This window comes from Panthera uncia (assembly GCF_023721935.1).
Source record: "Panthera uncia isolate 11264 chromosome C1 unlocalized genomic scaffold, Puncia_PCG_1.0 HiC_scaffold_3, whole genome shotgun sequence".
Lineage (NCBI taxonomy): Eukaryota > Metazoa > Chordata > Mammalia > Carnivora > Felidae > Panthera > Panthera uncia.
The window spans coordinates 43,641,521-43,657,597 of NW_026057584.1; the positions used below are offsets into that span (position 1 = coordinate 43,641,521).

General features: G+C 40.4%; 1 protein-coding gene across 2 annotated transcripts in view; it reads right to left on the reverse strand.

Annotated features, from left to right (window-relative positions):
- Positions 1 to 8,093, reverse strand: part of NAB1 (NGFI-A binding protein 1) — a 42,744-nt gene extending 34,651 nt beyond the window's left edge. For both annotated transcript variants that reach the window (XM_049615314.1, XM_049615313.1), the window contains exon 1: positions 8,016 to 8,093. The gene's annotated coding sequence lies outside the window, so the exon portion shown is untranslated. The remainder of the gene's footprint in view (positions 1 to 8,015) is intronic.
- Positions 8,094 to 16,077: the final 7,984 nt, after the last annotated feature.

Genomic DNA, 16,077 nt, shown 5'->3' on the forward strand with positions numbered 1-16,077 from the left:
AATCACCCACAAGAGGATCCGCTTGCCCTCCCACTCCAGGGAGCCTCTCCAGGGAGAGAGCGTTTCATCCAGCTGGACACTAACCCCTAAGAACACAGTTCTTTGGAACTACAGACGCAAGATAAAGTTCGTATTGAACTACATTATACCAAATAGAAGGACTTCTACAAAGTGTCTGAGGTAGAAAAAAGGAAACCTCCTTTCCCATCATGCACCTAATGCAAGAGCTTCAAAGACTTGCAGCTCAAGAGTATACAAAAAAAAAAAAAAAAAAAAATACAGGTACACACACAATCTTTTTAATAAAAGGACTATAACTTTGCAGGGTTTGTGATGATTTCATCATATGTGCTCCCCCAAATTATACAATAAAGGAAAGACTACATGAGAAAATCTGTAAGAATAGTTTTTGAATCTTTTTATTAGCAATTAAGAAAGGAAAGGAATATATGTTAGACAAATATAAAAGAGAAAAAACTTAAGAACTAAAGACCCAAACTTAAGTTTTATTCTTCTGACATTAAGTCTATAAGTTTGGAAAATATTAATTTAAAATGTCTATCCTTTCTCATCTTTACCTAGAAAGAAAAGAAACCCTCTAGTTCCTAAGGGGGTAAGAAAGTAGTGCCATTAAGAAAGCAGTAATTATCATACTGCCTCCGTAATGACTGATAGGACCAAATGTGCATTTCCAAAGTCAAGATACCAGATGAAAGATAAATAAGTCAACTATTTAGAGTCCCAGGAGGCTTCTAAAGGCCCACACTGACTGCTGGGAAAGGAGTTTTCTCCTTAAGCTTTTGCTTTAGGAGAATGTTTCAGTTTCCTACAAAAGCCAGTTGTGATAATTTAAACACCCACCACTTCATACATTAACTTGATTTGATTTAAAAGAAAATTCTTATAAGATGAGATTTTCTGTTTTTACAAACGCTGTATCTATTCATGCTTCAACATGAAGGTCAAACAAGTCAAGAGCAAGCATCTATCTACATCTCTCCAATCTTTAGTAAATATAAAAAGATCCGAACGACAACACGATAAGCAGGTAGCTAATAGTATAGTAAATCTACTCAGCTGAAAACTACTGCTACCTGGCCTTTGTAGGATGCTGAAACAACCATGCTGAGTCTGACCTTTTTATGAATTCCAAAGTTAAGAGAAACCGGTTACTAATTTTTACTGCATTCAAAATCTCAACCAAAGGCCTGCTGCCTATATACAGCAAACCTCCACTTGTACTAGCTTGAATGTTCTCAGCCTGGTCAGTTCAAGAGGAAGAGGAATTAAACAACAATGGATTCAGTTAAGGCCATTTGTTATTCATTAATCTATTTTTAATGGTAATAATTGTTACAGAACCTTAAAAACAAACTCACTTTGCTTCCTTACTGGATACCATCAGTCACCTGTCAGATTTGAATTATGTTCAATAAAATAAGGGGTTAGCTTGGCCCAGAAAACTTGACAGGTCAACTCCTACTATTTTGTCCTTGAACCACAACGAAGCACTTAATATGGCTACAGGAAACAAAACTTCTCTGGCATTTAGTGTAGGACAGAGGCCTTTACTGGTCACTAGAGAAACGAACCTTTCCCTTAAACCTGCCTGAATCCATTCCAAGAAGCTTCAGCCTGCCTCCTGGTCCTACAACTCTATCAAAACTCTCAGGCAGCTATTATCATTAGCCTCTCTCTTTAACCTCTCTGCAGCTTGACAGAACTCCATGAAACACTCTATGCCAGACTTTGGTAATGGCAATGCCTTCCTTAAGTGAAAGAGTTCTCTAAACTTTTACATTAAATCTCTTTTCTATTGTCTTTCCATATTCTCCATCAAAAGAGAATCTCAACCACTCCCAGACTTCAATTATCACAAAAAGCAGACTGACCTCCAAATCGTTATCTGAAGATTGGACCAGTGCCAGGGACCATGGGGTTACTGGCAAATGTGCAACAAGCACTGGCTAGTGAGTAAAAAACATGCCTTTCACACAGGCCTACTTTGTAAATGAAAGTAAACACTTTGTGATTTAATAAAATAATAAACTTATTTAAAAGTGTAACCGAATTCAGGGGTGCCTGGGTGGCTCAGTCGGTTGAGCGGCCGACTTCGGCTCAGGTCATGATCTCACAGTCCGTGAGTTCGAGCCCCGCGTCGGGCTCTGTGCTGACAGCTCAGAGCCTGGAGCCTGTTTCAGATTCTGTGTCTCCCTCTCTCTCTGACCCTCCCCTGCTCATGCTCTGTCTCTCTCTGTCTCAAAAATAAATAAACGTTAAAAAAAAAAAATTAAAAAAAAAAAAAGAAGTGTAACCGAATTCACAGTAGTGGTCGAAGTGGTCACAGTAGCTGTTGTCATTACAGTATATGTTTCTCACTCAAAAATACTAAAAATTATCAATGAACATGTGCAATTTTTTAATTAAAAAAATAATCTTCGTAACTGAAAAGTTTTGAGAACCATCAGACCAAATCATTTTTCTGATAATTTCACATTTCAACTACTACCTGGAAATTGTCAAAACTTCACATTTTCCTCCCTTCTTCCACACTCCCAAATCTACTCTTCCCAACTCTTATTTCTTTAGTTGCGCCACTACTCTTTCATCTTTGTTTTCCTCTTCCTTTCTCAAATCCTCATCTCTTTAAACCACATCACCACCCTTTTTCTTTCTCTGCCTCAAAAGCACCCAATTCTAGTTTTGACTGCTTCTTGCTTCAACTTTGAAAACAGCTCCCCCTTACCTTCAATACATCCCATACTGCAATACCTACTTTATCTTCCTAAAGATCTTCCTCTTTACTCCACCTGTGCAAATGCCCCCACTGCAAGGGAAAGAAATCCAAACTACTCATACAGGCATCCCAGACCCAAACCTACCTTTCCAGCCTTCTCTCTGGTCCCAAACATGCCCCTGTGCTCATGCCAAACTGATACACCGGGCATTCCTCGAATGTGCCTCCCACTTCCCTGCCCCTGTGCCAGGCACGCTCCCTCCCACCCACCTCCACTAGCCTTTTCCATAAAGCCTTTCCCACACCCCCTTGGTGTAGGTGTCCTCTCCCTTCTCTGAACCCCACACTACTTCCTGTCTCATTTTTTCCCCACTTATTCAAATATGCCAGTTACTGACCTAGTCCTGGGGATCTGGAAGAAAGATGACCTTCATGGGGAATGAGTTAAGAGGGAATAGGAAGACAGATAAGCAGACACTTAAACACTGTGACAAATGCCCTTCTAAGTGTTATACATAAGAAGCCACAGAACAGAGAAGCAACCCCACCTGGCTCTGCGGAACAGGTTACTGTCAGGCTATAAGCTCCCTGAGGGTAGGAACCGGCCTTGTTGTCCCCCTCTGTTCCTAGCAAAGTGCTCAATGTAGAATAAAGTCTCTATGAAGGCTGCTGTTGAATGAAACCAACATTTGAGACAAAATCTGATCATTGGCCCCCTTTCACATACCAAAAGGGATGCTCTCTGGGTAAATTGGTGTCCTGAAGAATTTCGAATCTAGTAACAGTGCTTTAGCTGTTACTTTCCCTATAATCTCCTACATTCTCTCATCCTCAATATTTATTTCTCATAAGGCTGTATGGTTGATTCCCATAACATGGCTATTTTTCCAAGAGATCAAAGGATGCATTCCCTGATGCAGAAACTACACATGATTAGTGTTAGAATATACTTCATGTGTTAGTCCAGACCCAGCACCAGCATTTTAAGAGATCATGAAAGAGAAATCTTTTCCCTCCATTTCTACAAATAAAAATGCAATAGAAGCTATCCTCAAATAACAAATACCAAATGGATTCATAATCACTACTCTTGAATCCTCCTCTTCATGACATAGGAAATATACACACTTTTGTGAAGTCGGTGGCATTCCAAAGAGGAGAGACTCTTCCAGCAGTGAGGAGAAAGCAAGGGCAAAATCCCAGTAAAATGTGACTGATTTTTTATGCAAAGGACTATAAATTCCTTCCTCCCAACACAGCCTGAAATTTTTACTTTAAAATTGTCTAAGTTAACAGCAGCTTCTTACAGATTTATAAAAAATGTGAAAAAAACTTGGGAAGTTAGCTCATGAGTCATTTACAGATTAAGGTGAATTAGTTCCACCAGACTGTTTTCCTCTTAACATCTAGATGAGATCCAGTGTGTGCCAAAGGAATGAAAGATAGGGACTGGAAATGGTAAGGAAAAAACAGGAAACTTGAGGGTAGAGACTGCATTTAAAGCCTCTGAAGTACCACCAAGTTCGGAAGACTGTAGCTTAAAGGTATAGGGCCTGGGGAGAAGGGCTCAGTGGGTTACAACACAGGTTGAAACACAAAAGGTTTACGAAAAGCCAGAACTGGGCTTAGGAACGGATGAGCCTTAAGCCTAGGAAATGAATTCTAACTTTCATCCTAGTCCTACAACTCAAGTTAAAATAATTAAGTTTAGTTACATCATGGCTTACACTTAAGACTGCAGACTTGGCCTAGGCACTAACTCCTGTATGTTCCAAGTGCCAAATAATTTACTTAAACACATTTACTACTAAGCATTTAGTGATCTTAAGGTATTCTGGATCTCATTGCTGTCATAGCTGTGAATTAAACATATAGCTCCTAATGGATATTAGTCGTAACTTGGGAAACTTAAAATGTTCCCTCCTATTGATTTTTTCTGATTTCTGAATGAAGCTGGAGAAAATGTCTTACAGACCCCTTAAAGTTTTAATTAAAGTATCCAATGCTTAAGTTTAATCTGTTAAATTAGAAAAACATTATATTAGATTTATTTTTTCAATTAAACAATAACTATGCATTAACATAGGTATTTTATAGGATACGGCTGGAAATTCTTCAATTAACTCACAGCCAAATCATTCAAGAAACATTGTCCCCTGAGCACACAGAATGCATGTAGTGTATATAAATGTTATCACTTTTTTCAGAAATTTCTCTTTGGGGCGCCTGGGTGGCTCAGTCAGTTAAGCGTCCAACTTCGGCTCAGGTCATGAACTCGCGGTTCGTGAATTTAAGCCCCGCGTCGGGCTCTGTGCTGATGCCTCGGAACCTGGAGCCTGCTTCGGATTCTGTGTCTCCCTCTCTCTCTGCCCCTCCCCTGCTCATGCTCTGTCTTTCTGTGTCACTAAAAAATAAATAAATGTTAAAGAAAGAAAAAAAAATTTCTCTTTAAAATTAAATTAATGTACTGTGCAAATTAACGTGCAGCCCCCTAAACAGAATGTATTGAGAAATGACAAACTATTTGAAACCCTAATGGTATGTTTTAGCTGTGAGAATTCTGACAAGATGAGGATTACTATTTTTTCCCAGCATCAACTTCTCTGATTTCCCACTTGTTCCATTATTAAGTTTAAGAGAGTTTAAGACATTCTACTATTGTACTAGTTTTTTGAACATGTCAGATCAAAAAGGAAATTTGCATTTAATATCGTAACTGTGCTAATCTTCATTCTACTGAAAAGTATGAAAGAAGCAGGTAAGATAAAACTAAATCCAAAGCAAAGGGGCTAGGGACCTTTTATTATGCCTGAATGGGGATTATTTATTCCTTAATAGATTTAAAGAACTCCATGATGAAATATTCATATGCAAGACAATTATACATTAGCAAGATCTAAACTGTTCAAAACATTATAAAATGGTCCTTTCCATGAAAGAAATATAAAGCATAAAACATCATATTCATAATGCACATGAAGAGCACCAACAAAAATAAACAGACTTCTAATGGAATAGATGAGACCCAAGTCTTAGAAAAGAGTCTAGGTCAAGAGACACACAAACCTGCCATATTTGTTTCCATTCAACTACCTTTTACTTTAAATATTTAAAGCTCATGCAATAGATTCTTCAAAGGTCTCTCCCACTTTGTAATACATTTAATTTCTTCTTTCAGAGCATCCACAATGCAAACCCCCAAAATCCTTAATAATAAACCATTATGTCCTTAAAGTGTGATTAAAATATCGGAAGCTTTAGCTGATTCTCAGAGGAATGAAAATCTATTAACTTTCCTATAGGAAAATGGGTGTTCCTTAATAGTCACAAAAAAAGGAAAATTTTAAATTATTTTAGTTGAGATTAAATTATATCAATAATTCTGAAAAAGGATGAGATTTAATTAATATATCAAATTACTTATTAGACACATAAACTCACTAAATCTTCTTTTATCAGGTTTAGTATTCCTAAGGATTTCTGTCATTTTAATTACATCCACAATTAGCAGGCAGAATGACATAAAATTAAAAGTCTACAATGCCTCAATGTTATTATTATTAATATGGATTAATTCACATATAACAGAGATCACCAGAGACAAGGAATAGGAGATTTTTCTAATACCAGGATGGCATATTAACTTTTGTGCAAGATGCTAAACTAATAAAATTAAAACAAGAAACTTTCCCATGGTTCCTTGAAATTATTTTCTTTCAAGACCTAATTTTCCAGCATCCAACACCCCAACAAGAACAAAGAAGGCTGACCTTGCCAGACAGCTATACATTCTTAAGAGGACTTTTATATGTATTTTAATACCTAGGGGTATAACATAATTTTTAAGCTTAAAGGACAATATTAAATGTCTCAAATGATATTGAAAGATGGAGGAAAAAGGATACCCTTGAATCTAAGAGCCCACTTCTACTGGCACTTAGGTTAGAAGCAGCTCTTTTAAGCCTTCACCCAAAATAGAGAAAGTCCTATGCATCCTTTTCCAATATTTCTCCTTAAAACCCACACATAAATTGTGACGTGTCATAATTTGGTATGTTTCACAAGGGAAAATCTTCAAAAAAGTGAAAATCTAAAAAGGTAATTCACTGTGTGCACACTTTTCTAACAAAACAGCCTAGCATTTCCTACGTGACTAATCTATTTTAAATTCCGTTCCTCTGTTCCTATGCAATCTAATATTATCTATTAAAACTGCCAAAATATTTTTAAACAAGATCTGAGAATTTCCCTCTCAGCTTCTGATCTTTGCACTCCTTGAGTTTGCAGACACGTCACTGGCAAACCAATTGGTAGTGACAGGTTACTCCAAGTCAATTCTTTGGGATGCAATCTGAAATTAAGTTACCCCAAATTTTCCATGCCTCACGGATCTCAATGAGTGTGGTGGGATAAAGCTACATGCAAGTCAAAGATTCCTTCAGATAACCTGCTGCAAACTTAGTCTGCAGAATCTATACCTGCATCTTCCAACTCAATTATCCTTTTCCAAGACCTCGGAATATTTTTATATTTTTAGGCTTACTTGGAAGTGTCGTTTCATATCTTACGCCTTGTGAACCCTGAGATTGAAAGCCATAAACCTGATAGCACTTGCAATGTTTCTCCATGAATAAGATCACACACCTCTGCCTGCATCCAAGGCTTTTATGTCCCACATGTGTTTGCAAATTCCACACTCGGCCTTAGTGAGCACGAGTCTCTCGCTTCCCTGCACCTTGGTGCCAAGTTTCTGTAAGCCACTTCCAAGCAAAACTCTCCTTCCGCTTTTAAAAAGAAAACTACATTTGGAAGGAGAGGATACCCAGGAGAAAAATTAAGACTGAGTGTAACATTTCTATAAAGTAAACAAATCAACAAAAAGATTCCCCCCCTGGGGAAGGTGGCTGCAAAAGTCAGGGGCCAGCGCGAACACCCACCACGCACAATACACCACGCACCCCCGAGCCCCGCGCGACTACCCCAGTCGCGTTAGAATGGACTCGCACCCCCGGCTCTCTCGGAGGAAAGACGCACAACCCAGGCCCGCTGCCTTGCTCGCCCTCTTCTCGCTGCCCCGGCGCACCGAATTTCTCCGGGAATCGCCCACACGAGCCAGATGCCGCCCTCTCCTTCCGGTGGCGGCCGCGCGGGGCCCGCTCCCCAGGACGCCGGCCCCCGAGTGCCCGCGCGGCCCGGCGACTCTGCCGCCCCAAGTTCGCCCGCCGCCTCACGAGCGCCAACGCGTCTCGCACTTGGCAGACAGCGAGCAGGTACGTACTCGGCCAGCGGCTGCAGCGGTCTTGGCACACTCTCCCGCGAGGACTGCTCAGCCCCAACTCCGAAGTGACGGCCCCCAGCTCTCCCTCCTCAGGCGGCAGCGGCGGCCGGGACGCCCCCGCTCCCATCGAGGGGGGAAGGGAAGGTGGTGGGCGCGCTCTCCCTGCTTCCCCCCCAGCTCGGACCCGCCGCTCCTTCCTGCCCGCCAGCCCCGACGGCGCTCCGCTTGGCCGCGTTGGCGGCGGCGGCTCCTCAGGGCTCCGGCGCGCGGGCGGTGGCAGCCGCACCTCCCCCGCCGCGTCCTCCCTCCTCCTCCCTTCCCTTCTCCTCCCAGCGCGCGCTGCACCCTCCCCCTCCCCCGCCCGCCTCCGCCGCCTCCACCCCCCGCGCGCTGTCACATTGGGAGATTCCGCTCTTGCTACATTCGCCGCTCCGGCTCCCGCCCACGCGCGGCCGAGTGACGCAGATCCCGGCGTGGGCCGCCGCGGGGCGGGGGCGGGGGCGGCGGCCGCCGGGACCCGGGCTCGGCCTCTTCCCGCCGCCCCCTCCGCGGAATCCGGAGGGCGGCCCATTCACACGGCAGCTGGGAGGAACCAAGTGGGCGCCCGGGAGGGGGCGGCTCCCGCGAGTCCCGCTCCGGGCGGGGGGAGGGGGCGGGAAGGAGGGAAACGGGGGTGGAGGGCGGGAGGGGACGCCGCCTCGGGCCTGCTCTCCAGCTGCCAAGTGAACCGGGAAGATTTGCAATTTAAAAAAAATTTCTTTTTTAATGTGTGAGGTTCCCAATATAGTATTTCAAAGAGCATACCCCGCCAAATCCAACATCCTCCGGGAGGCTGACTTGAAAAAAAATAGAGAGCGCCCTCGGCCCACTAATCTGGGCGCCGTCCTCGCCCCCGCAGGCGAGGCGGGTGCGCCAGGTGCGCCCCTTGCCCTTTGGTCCCAGGCGGCCTGCGGGAAGTTAGCCGCGACCGCACTGAGTGGGGGCGGCAGGTGCGCAGCGCTGGGAGAAAAACTGGCGATTTTGGAGAATCTCTGCCTCGCCCATCTTGCCCCCTCCCCAGCACTGCCTCGGCGTTGGGGGTGGGGGAGGAGGGGAAGAGTGAGAACCCACAAACCCGAAGTGCGGATTTGACGACTGTCCTGCTTTGCCCGGCAACTTAATTCCACCCTTCTCAACCCTCCTAAAAACCTGCCTGTGTTATTTTACTGGTTAATATTTTCTATTTCCTGGGTGAAGAAATCCGATGGTGCTTAGAACAGTTCTGGGGTGTATTTAAACAGAGTTCCCGAGGCACGCTATAGAATTTTTGAGTTTGGTTCGCATCAACTTTTCTAACCCAAGAAAGTATTAAAACACCTCCATAAATGTACCTCAACTACTGTCACAATCTTTGGAAATTTGTTTTAGAATCTATTATCTCTTTACAAAAACGGGAAAATGAAAGAATTCCCCGAATGTTTAGCAACGTGCTCTTGACGGGCAGAACACATTTAGTAAATCTAAACCACTGCAGATACAGGTAGAATTCCGTTTTAACATACATATAAAAACTCAGTTTTATAGGAAGCCATTCCCACATCCTGGCTGGGTTCCCAGTGTGCCTACTTCGCTGATGGGGATACAAGGCATTCTTTGAAATGGGAAATTCTTCATACCACATCTTTATGTTGCAGCAACGGATAGGATGATAACATTGAAAGAAAAAGGCCTTATTAAAGTACTGAACTTCTTTTTTTCTTTCTTTCAAAAACACGTTGAAAGAATGAGTATTACCACAACGGGATATATATAATTAAACTTCTTTTTCCAGTGTTACTGAAAGGTTCTGTATGGAGTAGTTGCATTGACATATCAAATGAATAAGCATGCTTGCTTCCTCAAATTCTTCAACTGAAGAAATCACTGCTGGAAGTTTGTCTTAGCCTAATTGTCATGGTTTTGAAGTTGTGGACCTTGTTCTGCTAAAGAGAAAGTTAACAGGTTATGAAATAAAGACAATTTCTTGGAAAGATACAGGTTAACAAATTTTCAGGCAATGAAATCTGCAAAATTCTAGTTTCTGTCTGGAATACTCATGTTTTGCAAACATTGTTGGTTCTGAATAGCTAGAAAAAAATAAGTTTCTTCCATAAGTATGTACAGTTAGTGATTCACAAGTCATGAAATGAGCAGTCTTAACCTGGACTGTTGAGCCTCCCAGTAGAATTGTTTCCAGAGTTGGTAGAAATGACATTAAATCCTTTTCCTGAGCCTTTGTATGTTTGGCCAGTCTTGAACATGCTGCTGAAAAGGAAATATGTCACAGCAGATATTTTTTCTTCCGACTTGTAACTGCTTATAGTTGTTCCCCCTCACCCATGGGGATATGTTCTAAGACCCCCCCCCAGTGGATGTTTGAAGCCGCAAATAGTACCAAACCCTATATATATTATGTTTTTTCCTGTATATATCTATGATAAATTTATAAATTAGGCACAGTAAGAGGTTAACAACTATGACTAATAATAAAATAGAACCATTATAATAATATACTGTAATAAAAGTTATGGAAATGTGGTCTTTTTTTTCTCAAAATATCTTATTGTCCTATACTAACCCTTCTTGGGGTGATGAGATGAACTGAGGTGAATGACTAGGTATTGTGACATAATTGGCCTTCTGATATATCAGAAGGAGGATCATCTACTTCTGGACGATGGATTACTGAAACTATAGAAAGTGAAATCTGGGGCTACCATATTTCTACAGTTAAACACTGAAAACCTTCTTGTTTGTTTTGTGGGCACATTTAGGTAACCTATTCTTCCATCTTTGCATTGCCTTAAACACTCTATGGTGCTGGGGTAAGTGATGGGAGGAAGGAAAATGAAGAAAAGATAAATTTTTAAGCTTTTAGGCATCAATTTCTATGCTTGTATAGTGTCTATATGACAACTATATAGCCAACTAGTCAGTGTGGCTGCTCACAAAGAGAATTCATCTGTATCTGATAAAGAAACATGATTCTTGAGGTGCCTGGGTGGCTCAGTCGGTTAAGCATCTGACCTCAGGTTAGGATCTCACGGTTTGTGGGTTCATAGCCCCCTGCTTCCGATGCTGTGTCTCCCGCTCTCACTTTGCCCCTCCCCTGCTCACATTCTGTCTCTCTCTGTCTCTCAAAAATGAATAAATGTTAAAAAAAAAAAAAAGTATGATTCTTACTTACCTCCATACCACTTGTCATCCATACTGCCCCAAACACCACCTCCTGTTCCACCTCCACCCCACCCCATGTCCAGACACACACAGTTATCTTCCATTGCCAGGCCCTGGTGGTTTGTTAAGGGAAGACATTCCATCCCCTGTGGTAAAAACTATAAATTCTGATTGTTCCATATTCCATTCCATCTTGTAAGTGTGTCTTATACTTCTCTTGAATTCAATACATATGTGTTTAACAGGATCTAAAAAAAATATATGTTATCAGAAATTCTTCAGTGATTGGGGCACCTGTATAGTTCAGTCAGTTAAGCTTCTGACTCTTGATTTTGGCTCAGGTCATGGTCTCACAGTCCTGAGATCAAGCCCTGCATCGGGCTCTGAGCTGAGCGTGGAGCCTGCTTGGGATTTTCTCTCTCTGCTTCTGCCCCTCCCCTGCTTGCACAGTCTCCGTTTCTCAAAATAAATAAATAAACATTTTTTAAAAACCAAAAAAATACTTCAGTGATTAAAGTGCATTTACACAAATAAGGAGTTCTTTGGACAAAACCATTTCCACATTATGAAACTAAAAAAGTTTTAGTAAAACAAAAATGTGAAAAGTTGGTAGTGGTTCTGACATTTGAGTGAAAAATTTTGCTGAAAGAGCATTACTTTATTACTTTCAGAAAGATTTTTTACTTTAAAATGCCTCAGTGATTCAAAACAAAAGAATTCATAATATATTTAAAATGTTCTTAGAGGAGAGAAAGAATAGCATTATGGCTTATGACCTACAAGATTTAAGATACAATATAATGCTATCCTCCAGATTTGCTATTACTGCCTCAGAACAATTCTATACTTAACGAATTTTCCACTCTATGTGGTGGTGGCCCTACTATTAACTGAGTCATGTGTAATATTCACATAACCAGAAATATAATTAAAACTACCCTTATTTTACAATAAGAAATTTAAAGCTTTGGACGTGTACTATAAATTAAGTAGATTTTTGAATGCGTGAGAGTTGAGTATTTTCTCATTTCAATGAGACTTGAATATTTAAAAAAAACAAGTTTCTTCAAGGTAAGCTAATAGGAATGTGTTTCATAGCTGGTAATTTCAAGAGCTTGCTCTTTTTCAAAAACTAAGCATATTTTCGCACATTGCATTTTATTATAAAACACTGTAAACAGATCTTAAGATGTAAAGGATTATAAAGTTCACCAACCTAATTCAACCTCTTGTGTATATTCAAAGTATGTTCAAATACCTTGCAGAAACTCAACATACAATTAGTTTAGTTCAAATAGCTCATTTATAAGTTGGTTATTTTGAACTTGTATTGCCATTCCTATTGGGGAGGGAAAAAAAATGAGACTGATTCCCAGCCATGGGAATCTACAAATGGTTATAAAGTGCAAGTTAAAATACAGAATTACAGACTTTGGGGGGACAAGGTGGGCTCTTAGAGGTCATCTAACACAATTGACTTCTACAGTTAAAGACATTTACACTATACATTGCTAATATGAACAGCAGAAAAATACTAATATAATATTAAATAGTAAATACAACCATTTAATTGAATGAAGAGTAATTTTGGTTTTGTTTTTTATTTTTTTTTAATGTTTATTTATTTTTGAGAGAGACAGCGCATGCGAGCAGAGGCAGAGCAGAGAGGAAGGAAGGCACAGAATCTGAAGCAGGCTCCAGGCTCTGAGCTGTCAGCACAGAGCCCAACGTGGGGCTCGAACCCACAAACCTCGAGATCATGACCTGAGCCAAAGTCAGACACTCAATCTAGTGAGCTACCCAGGCGCCCCAATTTTGGTTTTATTTTTAAAAATTTGTGTTTAAGATAGAAGGGAATGTAAATGTGAAGTTTTGAGAAGACTTTCCAAAGAGAATTTCTGGACACTTTTTAAGGAATTGGGACTGGTTTTTCTTCCTTCTTTATCTTCTCTGGCAGTAGTGATTACAACTCAGCTACTCTTTCTCTTCCTATCCTTTTCCTTCTCTGACATCGTCCATGCAGGATTTGTACAGTTAACTGTTTCATAATGCTGTTTTCAGGTCTCAACACTGACTACTGTCCACCTATCCCTGGCTGTGATGAACTGAGTGTTTGTGTCCTCCCAAATGTCATTTGTTGCAATGCTAATCCCAACTATTAGGAAGTGGGCCTTTGGGAGATGAGTAGGTCATGATGGTAAAGCTCTCAACAATGTGAGTGCCCTTGTTAAAGAGACACCACAGAGTTCTCTTGCCCCTTCTAACATGCGAGGACATAGCAAGAAGATAGCCACCTATGAACCAGGAATGGCTCCTTTTAAGACACCAAATCATCTGTCAGTATCTTGATCTTGGATTTCCAGATTGTGAAGAAATTAATGTTTGTTGTTTAAGCCACTCAGTCTATGGTATTTTTGTTATGGCAGCCTTAATGGACTAAGACACTGGTCACTAATAATTCTCAGCTAACTACACAAGGCATAGGGTGGAGAATGGGTGAAATACTCTGCTCATAGTCTCTGGAATTTATCCAAATTGTCTTCCATATGCACACCTCATTCTGGGCTTTCTCATTCCTCACAATCCCATGTTTGGCTTCTGCTCTCCACCCAACTGACTGAGACTGACAGAATTCTATGCTCAGTCACCCACCTTTCTCTGAGCTGCTCTCTTACTTCAGGTCTGCACTTTGTAGGAAGGAGACCCTCTTTTTTTTTAAATTTATTTATTCATTCAGAGAGAGAGAGAGAGAGAGAGAGAGAAAGCATGCACACAATTGGGGGAGGGGCAGAGAGAGAGGGAGAGAGAGAATCTTAAACTGGCTCCACACTGTCAGCTCAGAGCCCAATTCAGGGCTCAAACCCACGAAATGTGAGATCATGATGTGAGCCAAAATCAAGAGTCAACTGCTCAGTGCACTGAGCCACCCAGGGCACCCCCAGCTAGTGTACCTCTTTTAAGCATTACATATGAGGGTGGATGAAAGATTTTGGTATTTTCCTTGCCAAAAGTGTGTTGACTTGTCAGCCAAGATACGGGGCTTTTTCGAGTTCATGAAAGGAGGAAGGGAATAGGAATAGCATGTAAGAGAAGAGAGCTGTTCTTAAGGTAAATGGGCAAGAGTTGGAAGAAAGTGGAGGGAGAAAAAGAGACAAAGAAAATAACCATGCACCTGTGAGAAGCTGACTCAAGTGGACATAACTATTCTGAAAGAAGTAGAAAGAAAGAAAGTACTGAAGTGCATGACTCTGCTGAAGAAGAAAAAGAAGAGACAGAGAAGAGATCATCCCGACATAAATTCCACAAAAGAGTGCTCTTGACCTAGGACAAATGGCAATGATGGAAGGGAGCATTAGGGATTGATCCTCAGGAAGTAGGGACAGAGGAAAAGTGGTTTTCCTGTCCCCTTCACTTAAAGAGAGCCTGTACGTTATCTTTGAGTTGGATTGGGAGTGGTGGTGTATATTTTGGGTATATGTATATATCAGAAAAAGAAAAGAAGAACAGAATAGTTTCAAAGAATACCCACCACACCAAGTGCTTTCACCCTGCGATTATTCAAATATAAGGAAATTGAGTGTGTTAATGAGTTGAGCTACTTGTCACAACAAATTTCTCAACACTGCCTTCAAGGAGCAGACACTTTGAAAGTGCAATGCATGTACTGAAAAATAGATTTAAAATTATTGAAATAAAAGTAAATCAAACACGGTTCTGTCCACATGTAATTTCCAAGTTACATCTTTATAGTTTCATAGAATTATATTGTTGTGCACACCCAGACTTATACTTTGTGACCATCAGCTTGCCAGGGATTGGCAATAATTTATGGTAGTCAAAAAATATAAAGACTTTGATTTCCTCATTTTTTGTCAGTATATTTTTTCATTTCCTACTGAAACAACAATCTGTAATAGTGACAGAGTGAGAATTTTTTCCAGCCATACAATATATTCCTTAAATAAAATTCTCCAAATCATTCTGCTCTTGGTAAGGTTAGAGGCTCCTATGCACGTGTCTGATAAAAAGGAAAACAACATTTTAGCAGGGCGATTTGGCAAATCGAACCAGTAGTTTCAAAGTGTTCATTCTATTTGACCCAATAGATTCACTTCTAGTATATTATCCTAAGTTTATAAACATTTAAGAAGAGGATATTTATCACAGCATTATTTATAAATTTGAAAGACAAAACACCCCAAATAGTGAATTCGTTGAGTTATATCACATCAATGTGATAGAACATATTCAATTTAATTTAATTCAATTAATATTTAATTTCATTTTAATTTAATTCAATTTAATAATATTGGGAAATGCTCATGATATAATGTTACTATGCAAAATAGAACAGAGCAGAATAATCCACAATCTCTCTACCTCAATACATATGGGAAAAAGTTTACGAAATGTTAGCATAGTTATCTCTGGGTGATGGTATTACAGATAATTTTTATTTTTATGCTTTCTTAATTTGCAAAAATTTCAGCAACAAACGTATTACTTTGAAAATCGGGGGGGGGATTTAAGTGTTATGTTTAACAAATATTCTGGTTCAAAAGCAGTTTACAATGAAAGAAAAATTAAAACAGAATTGTACTATATTTTTCTACTTCTTTGAGGAGGGCAACAAAAATCAGGAACTTATTCAGCAAATATGTATTGAGCCCTTTGTACGTAATCCATCGTGTATAATTATGTCTTGAAAGTCTACCATGTGTCAGATAGATCTAGAGATATAGGCTTAGCTTGATTGCACTTCTTTAATCTGATATTACAAACACAGTCATATCTCTTTGTTTTTGTCTGATTAATCATTCAAGTATGTGTCTGCTTGTGTCTTTTTCTCGTGGCTTCCCCCTACTCC